Source organism: Aegilops tauschii, chromosome 5, assembly GCF_002575655.3.
Source record: "Aegilops tauschii subsp. strangulata cultivar AL8/78 chromosome 5, Aet v6.0, whole genome shotgun sequence".
NCBI classification, from domain to species: domain Eukaryota; kingdom Viridiplantae; phylum Streptophyta; class Magnoliopsida; order Poales; family Poaceae; genus Aegilops; species Aegilops tauschii.
The window spans coordinates 475,604,241-475,619,512 of NC_053039.3; the positions used below are offsets into that span (position 1 = coordinate 475,604,241).

Here is a 15,272-nt window from a genome sequence, read left to right on the forward strand (position 1 = left end):
CCCAGAATTCCAGCTGCCGGCATTCTCCCTCTTCATGTAAACCTTGTAAAATAAGAGAGAATATGCATAAGTATTGTGACATAATGTGTAATAACAGCCCATAATGCAATAAATATCGATATAAAAGCATGATGCAAAATGGACGTATCACCTATGCCTTGCAGGATGAGCCGGCAGAAGAATGAGTCGATCACAGACTGGGGAGAGGAGCATAAAATTCATGTGACGGAGTGGAACCGATGGAGGTACCAGAAAGACGTGGAGAGGAAAGTGACGGACTGGGATGCTTACCTGGACCGACACATGAGGTGGTACGATGATGACCAGAAGCACCGTCTTCGTCTCAGGCCTTAGTGGACGGCGGAAGACATCGCGGAGCTGGAGAGGGATGACCCCGAGGAAGAGGCCTACCAGACCGGCATCAGAGACATGCACATTGGATTTAGGGAGTTTGCACCCCTCATCAACAAAGTGATAAGTTTGAACCGACGGTTGTATTTAAACAATTTTATTCATCATCGTGACTGACTTATGCCGTTGCAGTCTAGTGAGCTGAACAGATGTATCTTTGAAGCCTCAGATGCACTAGGTGATATCCCCGGGAGCGTACAATCTGAGAATAAAATGAGGGGGACGATGAAGGTACAATTTCAGCCTCCTCGGAACAGATGCATCTTGTTCACTTGCAATCATAAACCTGATACTTACTATGCCCTTGTTTCATTGTGAGTGCAGAAGTTCGTGAAGCGTTGTCGCAAGCTAGTAGGGCTGCTTGGGTGTGCTGGAGCTGGGTCGGTTGAAGCTTATCGGCCTGTAGCCACACAGGGTCACATCGGCTCATCGAGCCATGTTCCTTCGTCGTCTAGGTTGGCTGAGGAGGAAGAGGATGAGGAGGAGGAGGAGGAGGAGGAGGCCACACATGAAGAAGGGGAGGAGGAGGAGGAGGATGAGGAGGATGAGAGCAACGGGGAGGAGGAGTACGATGAAGATTATGGATCTCCACCAACTCAAACATCTCAATCATCTCAGCTGCCGAAGAGGAATCCGAAGAAGAAGGATGTGCTGAGTCCAGACCCTTTCCAGAGACCGGTTGCTCGACGGCCCAAGAAGAAGACTGAAGAGACTCGTTCAAAGAGTAACGAGGACCGTACCTCCACGAGGGGAAGGAGCAACTGATTATGCTCTTCGATAGTTGGCTCTTGTAGTTGGGTTGTCTATGTATTTGCTATTTGGTTGAACTTCGTTTGGTTGAACTTGTCTAGTGGTTGTGAAACTACGTGGAACTATGTGTTTGCTATTTGTGAATCTATGTGTTTGCTATTTGTGAAACTATGTGGAACTCCATGGACACAGCGATTCCGTGCCCGAGCCCAGCTGCCCCCAAAATCGCTAGCGTAGGCTGGTGTCTCGGGATGCACAGAAATCGCTCTGTCACGCCGCATGGGAGCAGAGAAAAATCAGAGTACCGACAGAATACGGTAGCAAACAGTGCCACCCTGCGGGCCCAGAACGTATGGATGGACGGCCGTTCGTGCGGTGGTCTAGCTGGTCCGTGGCCCAGGACGTTTACTTTTTGGGCTGAGCCTTGGAACAGCTTGTCAGTACAGGACATTAGTTCAATCCTCAAAAAAAAAAGTTCCATCTCAAAACTCGACTCTGACCTACGTGGTTCTCGAAACCTGCCGCCGCCACAGACATCTACTCCCCACTCCCCAAGCTGTTGTTGCTCCGGCTGGCCGGCGATGGAGGACGCTGGGCTTGAGTTCTTGCTGGATGACGTCGACCGGTAACTGAAACCTACCCTGCTTGGAGATTTACCGATTTATGGGAGACCCCCATGACGCCGACTCCGCCGGCCACCATGGCCGTGAGTTGCAGGTTTCTGCTGCGAGAAGAGTTCACCAACAGCTTGGAACAAACCAGATCCCGTCCCTCTAGCGGTGCTCCCGCGGCTGAATACTGCCCCTGCTGCGCCGGCGGACTCAAATGCTGGCTCCGGGTGCGGTCAGCATGTTGGTTGCGCTAGCCCCGGGAGGCCGGAGGCAGACAAGCGCCGGCGACGGCAGGCTTCTCTGACGAGGTTTGCACAGTGCACTGACAGGGGCAATCCCGGGCGCTGTTTACAGTTTTTTTTTGGCAAATGTTGTGATGGCTACAAATAGGTAGTTCTGGTCGGGCACTGATGATTTGAGTTCTGTTTCCTCATGTGGAGTCTTACACAGATTGTTCGTGCTTGTAAATTCAGGTTACGCCTTGGGAGTGCACTGCCGGACAGAACGCCGTGTCCATCTAGGATGAGCACCTTAGAGCAGAATGTTTTCCCTTTTAACCCATGGGATCCCCATCTCTTCCTCCTCCCTCTTCAACTTCTTCAATCTGCAACACATCTGCAGCCCAAGACTGCCTCGCAGCTCGTCAAATTATCAGCCATCACGGGCAACAGCCAGGGTCATTACGGCCGTGACGTCTGGTCCTTCTACTTTGGATGTTTTAGCCAAGCCCACTGTATTGGAGCGTAGGGCAATACATTGATGCCAATGGCCTTGCATAGCCATGTGCATGTTCGTGGGATGTCTATAAATGATGCTCTTGAGTGAATTTTGGGTCACTATCACATTATCTATGGCGGCAATTTTTTTATCTCTGTCAAAGTCTCCACAAGGCTTCCTTGAAAAAAGAGTATTTACTAGGCATTTGATGAAAATCAAGGCAGGCTTGCATGTGAAAAATTGTATATTCAAATTTTAAGTCTCACCCACTCTGCTATATCTATTCATTGTTTGCAGGTTTTGAATAAAAGAAGTTCAGCAGGTACGTTCCGAACCCATATTTGTGTCATTGATTCTTAGTTAATATTCACTATCCACACCTTGCTCTCTTATGGCTTTAGTCCATAAGGTGCTGCTGCACAATTCTGTACTAAAGCAATGGTCATTGATGATGCTACGAAGGCATAGCCTGCCTATTAAGTAGATTTAAAAAATATTTCAAAAATATGTTCTCTGAAAATACTTCTCAGTCTATATATCCTTTTATGTTTACTCATTTTCAGCATTGTATTTTTTCCAATTTGGATCCAAGAAAATTTACAAAATTATCTCTAAACTATGTATACAACATGTACACTGATTTCCTTACATTTTTAGATTAATTACAGTTCCATGTGTTGAAACAGTCCTCTGACCGTTGTCACGGCACGCATTATCTCTGCCGTGGCAGCCGTTCTGTTAGCGTAGCCAACGGATCAGCTTATCCACTAACCCACTACTCCTCGTTTAGCTCAGGTTGTTAGCCATTCTGTTAGCTAATCCCTCTCACTGTACTTGTATAAATTGTGGCAATGTCAATGAACAATGTGTGCAGCGCAAACTCTCTCTCTCTCGCCTCTTACATGGTATCAGAGCGCGAAACCAAAGGCGTCAAATTCAACTGTAACAGAGTTCTGGCGAGTGAGAGCACGAACAGAAACTAAATTGGTAATGAGATGCGGTGAGACAAGAACACCATATAAGCGAACAGGAGCACCAGAGGAAGGGAGGGAGAGGCCACCGCGGTGGGTGATGGGGAGAGAAGAGCCGTCACCGACGATGATGCGGGTGGAGGTGGGAAAGGGACGGGAGTGAGAGAGGATACCAGGGTGCGACGCCATATGAGAGGAGGCCCCGGTGTCCATGAACCAGTCGCCGTTCCCGGGGTAGGCGCTCGGCGGCGGGGCTTGCTGAAGTGCAGCGAGGAGGGCGGGGTCGTAGGTGGACGAAGAAGCGCCCGTCCAGGAGGAGGTAGGCGCCGGCGGCCACGAAGAGGGCGGCGGAGGAGGGACCCCGCCGGGCTGGGGCGCGGCGAGCAGCGCCTGATGACCCCCGGGCCGCGGGCCGAGGATGCCGGGATGCGGCGCGCGCGTCGGGGGCATGGCCCAGGCATGCACCACGCCCGTCCATGGGTTGACCCCGCCGAACCACGGCGCCGGTGCAGCCGGCGGAGCTGGTGGACGAGGCCCGGCCGAAGGCTGGCCGGAGGAGCGTGGACGCCCGTCGTTCCCGCGTTTCTTCTTGCGGGTGTTGCCGGGTGGAGACGCGGCCGCCGGAGGGGCCGCGGGCGCGGGGACGGGGTTGGGCGCGGCCGGAGCGCGCGTGGTGCCGACGGCCAGGGCCGTCTGGGTGCGCTGCAGCGAGGCGTGCCGCATGCGCCGTTCCTCGAGGCGCAGGTAGTTGACGGCGCGCGAAGGTCGGCTCCGTCAGCAGGTTGAGGTTGGAGGCGGCGTTGGTGTAGTCGGGACCCAGCCCACGAATGAGGTTCGTGAGCATGGTGGCGTCGGAGACGGCCGCGCCCACGTCGCGCAGCTCGTCGGCGAGGACCTTGAGGCGTGCACGCCTTGGGCACCCCGGCGTTTCAGCTATGCAGCAGCTTCTTCGTAGCTTCCCTTTCAGTTGTAATAAAACAGAGAAACACTCATGTTCCGCCTGTCGGCTTGGCAAACACACGCGCCTCCCGTTCTCTGAATCTTTTTCAGTTTCTAGTTTCCCTTTTGAACTACTCCATTGTGACGTCTGGACATCTCCAATAAAGAGCAATTCTGGTTTTGAGTATTACTTGGTGTTGCTTGATGATTTTTCTCACTTCGTCTGGACTTTCCCTCTCCGCCGTAAATCTGACGTGCTCACCTCATTTTTTGCCTTTGTGCGTACTCAGTTTCGTCACTCCATCCTCGGGCTTCAAACAGATAACGGCAGGGACTTTGACAACCAGGGCGTCCACACGCTGCTCGCCGCGCACGGCTCCATCCTACGTCTCACTTGCCCGTACACGTCGCAGCAGAACGGGCGCGCCGAGCGCGTGCTTCGCACGCTCAACGACGGTGTCCGTGTTCTGCTTCTCCATGCCGGCGCCCCTCCACGGTTCTGGGCCGAGGCCCTCGCCACGTCCACGCGCCTTCTCAACATGCGCCCGTGTCGTCCCCGTGGTAATTTTCCCCCTACCATCTTCTTTTTGGCCACCCACCCTCCTTTGCCGATCTCCGCGTCTTCGGGTGTCGCTGCTACCCCAATGTCCTGGCCACCGCTCCTCACAAGCTCGCCCCGCGGTCTCTTCCATGTATCTTCCTCGGATATCCCGCAAACACAAAGGGGTACCGCTGTTACGATCCGGAGTCCAACCGCGTGATCATATCCCGGCATGTTTATTTTGACGAGCTCGTGTTCCCTTTAAGCAGGTTGCCGCACCGCCATCTTCCCCACCGGTCTCATCGCCGGCCCGCGTCGTGGTCCCTCTGGACACTCACGAGCCTCGCCGGCCCCGCTTGGCGCGTCTTCACCGCCAGCCGCCGGCTCCCCGGCGCTCTCCGGCTTCGTCGCGCCCGCCTGCTGGCTCGCCCGCGTCGGGCGCTTCTACTGCTACATCAGCCTCGGCCAACTCTGCTGCGTCTCCCGCTGCCCCTTCTGCGGGCCTGGCAGCCGCTACACCTGCTATGGTGTCACCCGCGGCCAGCTCCGCTGTAGCGGCCGCCGCCCCTCCAGCTGGCTCCGCTGGCCTGGGCGCCCCGGCTGCCGCTCCAGGCGTGTCACGCGTCGTCACTCGCGCCCGTGCTGGAGTCCATCGGCCCAGCAGCCGGTACCCGTCGGACTAGTACGTCTGCGCGGCGTCCACCTCGTCGTCCTCGACCACTCTCCCGTCGTCAGTTCACGCGGCTCTTCGCGATCCACTCTGGGTCGCGGCCATGCGTGAAGAATTCGAGGCGCTCCAGCGCAACCATACTTGGCAGTTGGTGCCCCGCCCACCGGGCGCCAACGTGATCAGCGGCCGGTGGGTGTTCCGCCGCAAGCTTCGCTCCGACGGCACCCTCGAGCGGTACAAGGCCAGATGGGTCGTCCGGGGCTTCCGCCAACGCGCCGGCGTCGACTTCACCGACACGTTCGCGCCCGTCGTCAAGCCCGGCACGATCCGGTGCGTCCTGCAGCTCGCCGTCTCGCGCCAGTGGGATGTACACCAGCTTGACGTCTCCAACGCGTTCCTGCATGGGCATCTTGCCGAGCGCGTGTACTGCCAACAACCGGCAGGTTTTGTCGACGCTGCCCACCCCGACGACGTCTGTCTCCTGTCACGTTCGCTCTACGGCCTCAAACAGGCGCCGCGCGCGTGGTATCAACGGATCGCCGGCTACCTCGTCGAGCTCGGCTTCGTCTCCACGCGGTCCGACGCGTCTCTTTTTGTGTACAGGCATGCCGGCGACATGGCGTACCTGCTCTTGTACGTCGACGATATCGTCCTTACGGCGTCCAGTGGTGATCTTCTTCGCCGACTCATTGGTCGTCTGCACGCTGAGTTCGCGCTCAAAGACTTGGGGCCGCTGAGCTACTTCCTGGGCGTGGAGGTCTCCCGGCGCCCCGATGGCTTCTTCCTGTGTCAGAAGAAGTACGCGCTGGAGATCCTGGAGCGTGCGGGCATGGCGAACTGCAAGGTCGCCTCCACCCCCGTCGACACCAAGGCCAAGGTCTCCGCGGCGGACGGCGTTTTGGCTCCTGACGGCGCCTTCTACCGGAGCATCGTGGGCGCGCTCCAGTACCTGACCCTTACCCGCCCCGACCTGACGTACGCCGTCCAACAGGTGTGCCTGCATATGCACGCGCCGCGCGACGTCCACTGGAGTCTTGTGAAACGGATTCTACGGTACATCCGTGGCACACCGTCGCTCGGGCTCACTCTGCATCGCTCGACCTCGCTCGACATCGTCGCCTACTCCGACGCGGACTGGGCGGGCTGCCCCGACACCCGACGATCTACGTCCGGCTACTGCGTCTTCCTCGGTCCTTCGCTCGTCTCCTGGTCCTCGAAACGCCAGCCGACGGTCTCCCGCTCCAGCGCGGAAGCCGAGTACCGCGCCGTGGCCAACGCCGTCGCTGAGTGCGCGTGGCTGCGTCAGCTACTCGAGGAGCTCCACTGCAGCGTTCATCGTGCCACTCTGGTCTACTGCGACAATGTGTCAGCGGTCTATTTGTTTGCCAATCCGGTGCATCATCGGCGGACAAAGCACATAGAACTTGACATTCATTTTGTACGGGAGAAAGTTGCGCTCGGACAGGTCCGAGTTCTTCATGTCCCTACCACGCAACAACTTGCCGACATCATGACGAAGGGGTTGTCTACCACGGTCTTCACGGAGTTCCGGTCCAGCCTCTGCATCACCGACGGCGAAGCTTCGACTGCGGGGGGGTGTTGAAACAGTCCTCTGACCGTTGTCACGGCACGCATTATCTCTGCCGTGGCAGCCGTTCTGTTAGCGTAGCCAACGGATCAGCTTATCCACTAACCCACTACTCCTCGTTTAGCTCAGGTTGTTAGCCATTCTGTTAGCTGATCCCTCTCACTGTACTTGTATAAATTGTGGCAATGTCAATGAACAATGTGTGCAGCGCAAACTCTCTCTCTCTCGCCTCTTACACCATGTATTCTATAAAATGAGTTTACTCCATGCTAATAAAGCTATGTTAAACATAGGGGTTACACTGGACATCATGTATTTTTTTCTTTTTATTGTTTGAGGGCAAAAGGGATTTTTATACAGAAGCCATAGCAGTATAAGTAGTCTGTAGCAACAACACGAGTGCTACAAAGTTTCTGATCTGAAAAAAAATTACTATCGGAAAATGATGAAATTCGCCTTTATATTTGCAAGCTATGGATGTTGTACGGATGGGCGATGCGAGCGCAGAAGCGTTCGCGTACATGTCGACTGGACTGAAGGCCTTGTTGGTTTGTGGTGCACCATTGGCAGAGAAGAGGGATGGTTTGGGCTTCGAGGACCGCCGTCAACTTTGCCTGCCGGGAGGCTACCTGTCAATGGAGAAGTTGCATTTGTGGGAAATTGCAGTGCTGAGCATGATGACAGTGTTGGCCTCTCTGTCAGTGTGAATGCACTTCAAGGTCTCACTGCTCTGAAGAAGCAGAGAGGTGTTGGCCGATGAATAGCTGGAGAAAGCACCGTACGAGGGACTGAGTAAACAGACGAGGTTTTGCAGCATTTTTTGTCGCGAAGTCCACAAGAGGACAACCTGCCCCTGACCGGGGGATGCCCCAAGCAAACCATGGAAAGCCGAGGAAATGCAAGAACTGTGGTATGCAAGGGCAGTGCCTGAACACATGTACACACCGCTCGGTGGTGCTCAAAATAAGATGTGATAGTTAAAATTTTAATTCTGAAACTTGTACTCTTGAGGATTTTCTCGTGTGTTTCAGTGAGCAATGCTCTACCCTTGTGTTCCTCCAGTTCGGGACATGAGACCTACTGTACCATTGAGTAAATTTTGTTGTCGTTCATCAGTGGATTTGTTGAATTGATAAACTTTCTTGGGGGCCGTCAGTGTTTGTATGAAGCCATGCTATGCATGTAACACTTGCGAGTTTGCGTTTGATGCCCGCTGTCGAATATTCTGTAGCTTGCATGGAGTGATAATGGGATTCAAAATTTGAACTGCTGGATGAGTAGATGTGATCTCTGAAGAACTAGTTGTGCACCGTGTAATTCTTCCGTGCCCTGGGGATGGCTCAGGCTGGCACGGGAGATTGACTGGGCCGTGTCCCAGTAAGCTGTTCCGCCTCTGACTTGACGCCTGTCATTGCAATTAATGGGCCAAAGCCCTTGGATTTTTTACCAGCAATACATCAGGTATACATACATAAATACAACTGTGCGCACGCATCTTCATAAGATCGGACGGGGAGGATTTAGGGTTCAGCTGAGCCTGGGCTCAGAATCAAATATTCCGAACTCCGTTTACTAATTAATTGAAGTTCGCTTGAAATGTTCTATGCACTTCAAGTTTTGTTAATGTGTATGTGATGCCCAAGTTTAATTGTTTAAGATCTGTGATATTGCTATCATATTTGTGAAACTTGCTATGATATTGCTGTCATATTGAATTTGAAAAGAAGCAAACAAATGAACCCGAAACAATAAAACACATGACCCTACCGCCAAGGACCCTGGCGGTAGGGTCACACAGCCTACCGCCACCATCCCTGACGGTAGGGTGAACCTACCGCCAGGGCCCTTGCATATTTCGTTACAGAAGGTTTGTACGGCAAAACTCAGCCACACCCTACCGCAGAGCCCCTGGCGGTAGGGTTAGACAGCCTACCGCCAGGGGATCTGACGGTAGGGTACTTATCCACGTCAGCACAGGCAAACGGCCGCCGTCCCCCTCCGTCGCATCCTACCTCCAGAGGCCCTGGCGGTAGGCTGTCTAACCCTACCGCCGGAGCCCCTGGCGGTAGCAAAAGGGTCAAATCCCGATTTTTTTCTTAAACCGGGGTTAGATCCTAAATTCCTATCAGAAAAGGGTCAAAACACGAAATTTTGCCCCCGTACGTCGAGGCAGGAAATCCGCAGCTACCCCCAACGGCTCAGTCGGGCGGGCCGGGAGACGCTGGCACCTGGCCGGGGGAATTAGGGCCGGCTTTGGACCAGTGCGAGAGGTGCGACGGCCCGGGGCCCAGACTAAAAGGGGGCCCATAGTATATATGCAGTATATATATATATTATATATTACGGATTAGTGGAAAAAAGAATGACTAACGTCCAGCCCAGGTAGCTCTGAGCCCACCGAGCAAGCAGCACGCAACCACCACTAGGGTCTGCCCAACCAAGCCCAGGCAACGCACGTTGCCCTGTCGTTCGCCTGGAATCCAGGGAGACGCACCGACACAGGAGCACGGAGACGCATCGACACAGCAGCACGCCGCCTGACGTCGACACCAGCGCACCGCACCGAACCTGGAGCTGAGTTTGGGGATCAAATCGGCAAGAATTCGGGGAAGAGATCAACTGATCAAGATCATCATTCAAAAGGTAATAATTCTCAGATCAATCTATTCATAAATCCTAATCTATAGGAGAATATTTTCCGGTGGTCTCAATTCTGAAACTTCTCATCTAAAAACATAACATCTTCAATCTCTGATACTGTATTCGTGTTTCTCACTTGCAGCATAATAATGTTACCTAAAAAACATCTATCTGGCTGTGAGAAAAGAAACAACAAGAAAAGAGTAGACAAGTTGATTAAATCTCAGGAAGGCGCTATGGATATGTTTGTCTTGAGGACGGGTGCTGCTACAAATTCAGAGCAATTATATATCACAAATGGTGAAGAAAAACCTGATGATACTAAGAATGCCGTTGAGGAAAATCATGTCGAGAAAAATAATGCTGCGGAAAATGATGCCGATCAGCACACGGAAAATTTTAGTGACCATGAGAATCTTGGAAATGCAGATGAGCAGGGTTCTTCTTTTGATATATATGATCCTAGAACTTGGAATATTCTTGACAATAAATCAAGAGATATTCTCATTGAAAAAGGACCTATAAGGGAATACAATCTTGTGTTCCGAAGATGAAATTAGTGGCAGGCATTTTTCATATGATTACTACACAAGAAAGTTAAGGAATGGCGAGTTCAGTGATCGGAGGTGGTTAGTGTACTCTAAACACGTGAATAAAGTCTACTGCTTTTGTTGCAAATTGTTTAAATCTGGAAAAAGCAAAAGTCTGCTAGCATCCGAGGGATTGAAGGATTGGAGACATCTTAGTGAGAAGCTCAAATTGCATGAGAATAGTGTTGAGCATATCACTAACATGAATACTTGGAATGAGGTAAGGCTGAGGCTAAGTAAGAAGGAAACAATTGATAAAGACATGCAACAAAAGATTGCAAGGGAGAAGGAGCGATGGAGACTTGTTTTAATTAGAATTGTTGCTGCTGTGAAATTTCTTGCTAAACATAGTCTGGCTTTTCGAGGATCGAATGAGAAATTATATCAAGATAACAACGGAATTTTTTTGGGAGTAATTGAAATGATGGCAGAATTTGATCCTGTAATGCAAGAGCATCTTCGGCGCATTAAGAATAGTGAAATCCATCATCATTATCTTGGCCATAATATTCAGAATGAGTTAATTTCCCTTCTTGGTCGCACTGTTAAATATTCTCTGTTGAGGATAATTAAGGATGCAAGGTATTTCTCTGTCATCTTGGACTGTACACCTGACGTGAGCCATCAAGAACAAATGACTCTAATTGTGAGGTGCGTAAACATGTCAAGTACTACTACAAAAATAGAGGAGTTTTTTCTGGAGTTCTTGAAGGTGGATGATACATCCGGACTTGGACTTTATAATGTGTTAATAGATTCACTTAAATCTGTTGGTTTGGATGTTAAAGATGTTCGTGGACAAGGGTATGACAATGGTTCGAACATGAAGGGAAAACACCAAGGGGTACAGAGCAGACTACTTGAAACTAATCCAAGAGCATTATTCATGCCATGCGCTTGTCATAGCCTGAACCTTACTCTTAGTGATATGGCAAAATCTTGCGGTAAATCTGTTACCTTCTTTGGTGTTGTGCAAAGAATTTATATATTGTTTTCAAGCTCTACTAAAAGATGGCAGCTATTGCTTGATCATGTTCCAAAAATGACAGTTAAGTCTTTGTTGAACACTCGATGGGAGAGTCGAATAAAGAGTGTTCAGGATATCAGATATCAAGCACCCGAGTTAAGAAAAGCATTACTGGAATTGAAGAGAACCTCTACCGATGACGCCAAGACTAAGAGCGACGCAACATCTTTGGCTAGCGCACTTGAGAAATTTGAATTTTTACTTGGCATGGTCATTTGGCATGACATTTTATTCACTGTAAACATGGTGAGTAAGAAGTTGCAGTCTAAGTTTGTGTGCATTGATGTTACTCTTAAACAGATTGAAGGTGCCATCTCATATTTTAAGAAGTACAAAAATGACGGCTTTGCAACTAGTCTGGATATTGCGAGATCTATTGCAATTGACATGGGTGTACAACCTTTGTTTCCTGTCAAGAGACGTATTACTAGAAAAAGACAGTTTGATGAAATTAGTGGCAATGACGAAAATAACCAGAATGAAGAAACGCAAGCAAGTGAGGTGGAATCATTTAGAGTTAAATACTTTTTGGTGATGATTGATGTTGCAATTGCTTCCCTAACTACTAGATTTGAGGAACTGAAGACATTTGGGAGCATATTTGGTTTCTTGTTCAACTCGAAAGAGTTGAAGTCCTTGGGTGATAATGATCTAAGAAGATGTTGCACTAATTTTGTCAACAAATTCACTCATGGTAAGTCAGCAGATGTCGATCTAGATGATTTCGTTTCTGAACTAAAAGTACTGCAGATGACATTGCCAAACACATTCATGTCAGCGGATCAGATATTTGATTTTGTTAGAGATGCGGATTGTTATCTAAATGTCTCAATTGCTTATCGTATCCTTTTGACCGTACCTGTGACTGTTGCATCAGCTGAAAGGAGTTTCTCAAAATTGAAACTATTGAAAAATTATTTGAAGTCAACGATGTCTCAAGAAAGATTGAATGGATTGGCCATGTGCTGCATTGAGAAGAATATGCTGCATAGTATTGATCTTGACACTCTCATTGATGATTTTGCGTCAAAAAATGCACGAAAGTCTCGTTTCACATGATCACTGGAGGTTAGCATGCTATTTCAATATGTTTTTTCTGCGTTGTAACTTCCATGATACTTGGTTTGGAACAAAGACAGGGAAAATAACATATGCTTGATTCTAGTAAAAATATATTAGTTTTATGATTTTATAGCAATTTTATATTTTCATGTATCAAATTGGATTTTTCTCTCTATTGGGCCCACTGGTCGGGTTCGCACCGGGGCCTTCGAAATCATAGAGCCGGCCCTGGGGGGAAATGGGGCTTGACCCTGATTATGGCAGCTGGGCCCGTCTGTCGGGCTAAGTTGGCCAAAGGAAAGTCCACGCAGCCCTCCATTTCGTCCCCCCTTTCTTCTGTGCTTGCCCAACAGCAGGAGCTCGGTGGTCGCGCGCCGGAGTGAGTACAAACGCCAACGAGAGCTTGTGTTCCCCGTCTCCACATGACCACTATCCCCGGTTCAGCTCACACCCTCGCCTCCCATGTGTCTCTGCTCTTTCTCCTGCACGACCCCACACCAGGACAGCAGGGACCAATGATACATGTATGATCATTGGAGGGGAGCCATACATAAAAATTTAGGCTTCAACTCTACAAATCCACAGTATTATATGCTCATGCAAACGTACTACTCTCCGTTCCCAAATATTTGTTTTTCTAGAAATTTAAAAAAATGACTACATACAAAGCAAAATGAGTGAATCTACCTCTAAAATTCGTCAACATACATATGTATGTTGTAGTCCATTTAAAATATCTAGAAAGATAAATATTTAGGAACGAAGGGAGTAGTTGGTAACAATCGATAAAAGCAAACGAAACAAGCACATCATGTGCTCATGCAAACGTGTGCACTGCAAATTACTCATATATATGATCACATATAATATAAAATATTAATATCAAAATGATATCAACTACACCCTAATTTGTGCGACAATAAAGTCTGACCTACAAATAATCTACAAGTGTTTTAGTTAACCTTCCATACTAATTCTCTCTACCCCCTAAATTCAAGCTGGGATGGGCCACTTCATTCCCCTATTACAAATCATTATCCCCCACATCGGCTTGTATGTAAATATTTAGGTAACCTTTTTGTAGATGTAGCATCTCTTTATGTAATAACACATTCTTTTTTAACACAGTACAAACATACACACATACACTCATCTCTATAAACGCATGCACACACCTTACCCATCATCTTGAGATTAACGAAGTCGCTTAAGACGCCTTCGTAGTCGACGGGAACGTTTCCTTCCACTGAACGCACATCGCCAGAAGTCCTGAAATAAATCCAAAAAAATGCAAGCACCAATGTCAGGTTTAGGACTTGAACTCTAGTGGGCTCCAAATATGGAAATGTACGCCGAGAGCTCTCTAGACCGCTCATTTCGGGACGTACGTGTACAATCTTTGAAGTGATCCTTTTTGACCTAAAGTTTGGACTTGGTGCCATAAACAGTTTGAATATCTTTTTTGCTAATTAACCAATTACTTTCTACCGGCAATGAGTACTTCGTATTACCTCCGTCCCGTATTAGTTGTCTTATATTTGTCTAGACACGAATGTATCTAGACACTGAGCCAGAGAGTAGGAAATAGATGATAAACATGAGGCACCCCTAAAAAAGGGATAAACATGAGGCATCACAAAGCTATGTGAAGCAGTGGCGGAGCTTGGTCCAAATAGATTTCTTTCTGAGATGAACTAGGAACTTTATTGAATGTTCAAAAAATTCGGAATACAAATGATATCTGGTACTGTCCCTAGCCACAAGTGTCGACCTACTGCAAGTGATGAAGCAGCCTTAGCCAACATATGAGTGGGCATGCCGGTTGAAGGAAGTAAGCACCGGGCTTGTGTTTTCATGTCCCAAAAGTAGGTATACAATAGAAAAAAATTCATGGGCTGGGTCGGCCTTGTTGTAGCTCCGCCACTGATGTGAAGTATGGCTAAAAAATGCTATGTGAAGTAAAATGTGGAATCACGGCATGAAATACACAATAGTATTATGGTTTGCTGAAATTTGAGATGGGCTCTAGGTCATGTAGCAATTTCTGAAAAATCTCTAAGGGCCCATGTGGGTTATATGGCACTAGGGGTAGTGGGAAGTTTAGTCCCACCCCGAAAGTGGAAAAGGAGTTGGACCTCCTTATAAGGGTTTCTCTTTTACATGCTATTGGAGCTTGAGAAGAGAAGAGGCCCTCGCGCACTCCTCCTCCGCCGCCCGCCACGCCTCGACGCGGCGCGGCGCGGGTTGCGGGATTGAGCCGAGCTTACACCTACGCGCTTATTTTTGCCAGTCACTAACGGAGAGTTTTCTGACAGCTGGGCCACGATCTGAGACGTCGGATCATGGGCTGTCACGGACGTGGGTCGAGCCCACGTCTCTCCACGCGGCTGCGCCTATATAAGTGTGCGATGTCTCCTAACCCTAGCCGCCACGAACAGATCACATCTGCTCCACGCGCACACCCACCGTCGTTCCCTTGCTGCTGCTGCCGCCGGTGACTCCATCCTGTCCGCCGCGTACACGGTCGACGGGAGAGCAGGTCTCCGAAACCACGCCCTTCTACTCCTGTACGGGGTGAGGGGCGAATAGGTTTTTGGGCAGCGATTACGCGACTGCTCACCTCCGATCGTCTACTTCCTCTACGTCCGCGTCGCCTTCATCATCACCATGTCCACCGACGCCGAACGTGCCGCCGCCGAGAAAGCTGAAGCTGACAAGAAGGCCGCCGAGGACGCCGCTGCTGCCACCGAGGACA

General features: G+C 49.9%; 1 long non-coding RNA gene across 1 annotated transcript; it reads left to right on the forward strand.

Moving 5' to 3' along the window:
- The first annotated feature begins 1,577 nt into the window (after nt 1-1,577).
- On the forward strand, nt 1,578-8,464 carry LOC109737879 (uncharacterized). The gene is made up of 3 exons (XR_012183153.1): nt 1,578-1,786; nt 1,879-2,811; nt 7,670-8,464. It is a non-coding gene; the product is annotated as an uncharacterized lncRNA (long non-coding RNA).
- Nucleotides 8,465-15,272: the final 6,808 nt, after the last annotated feature.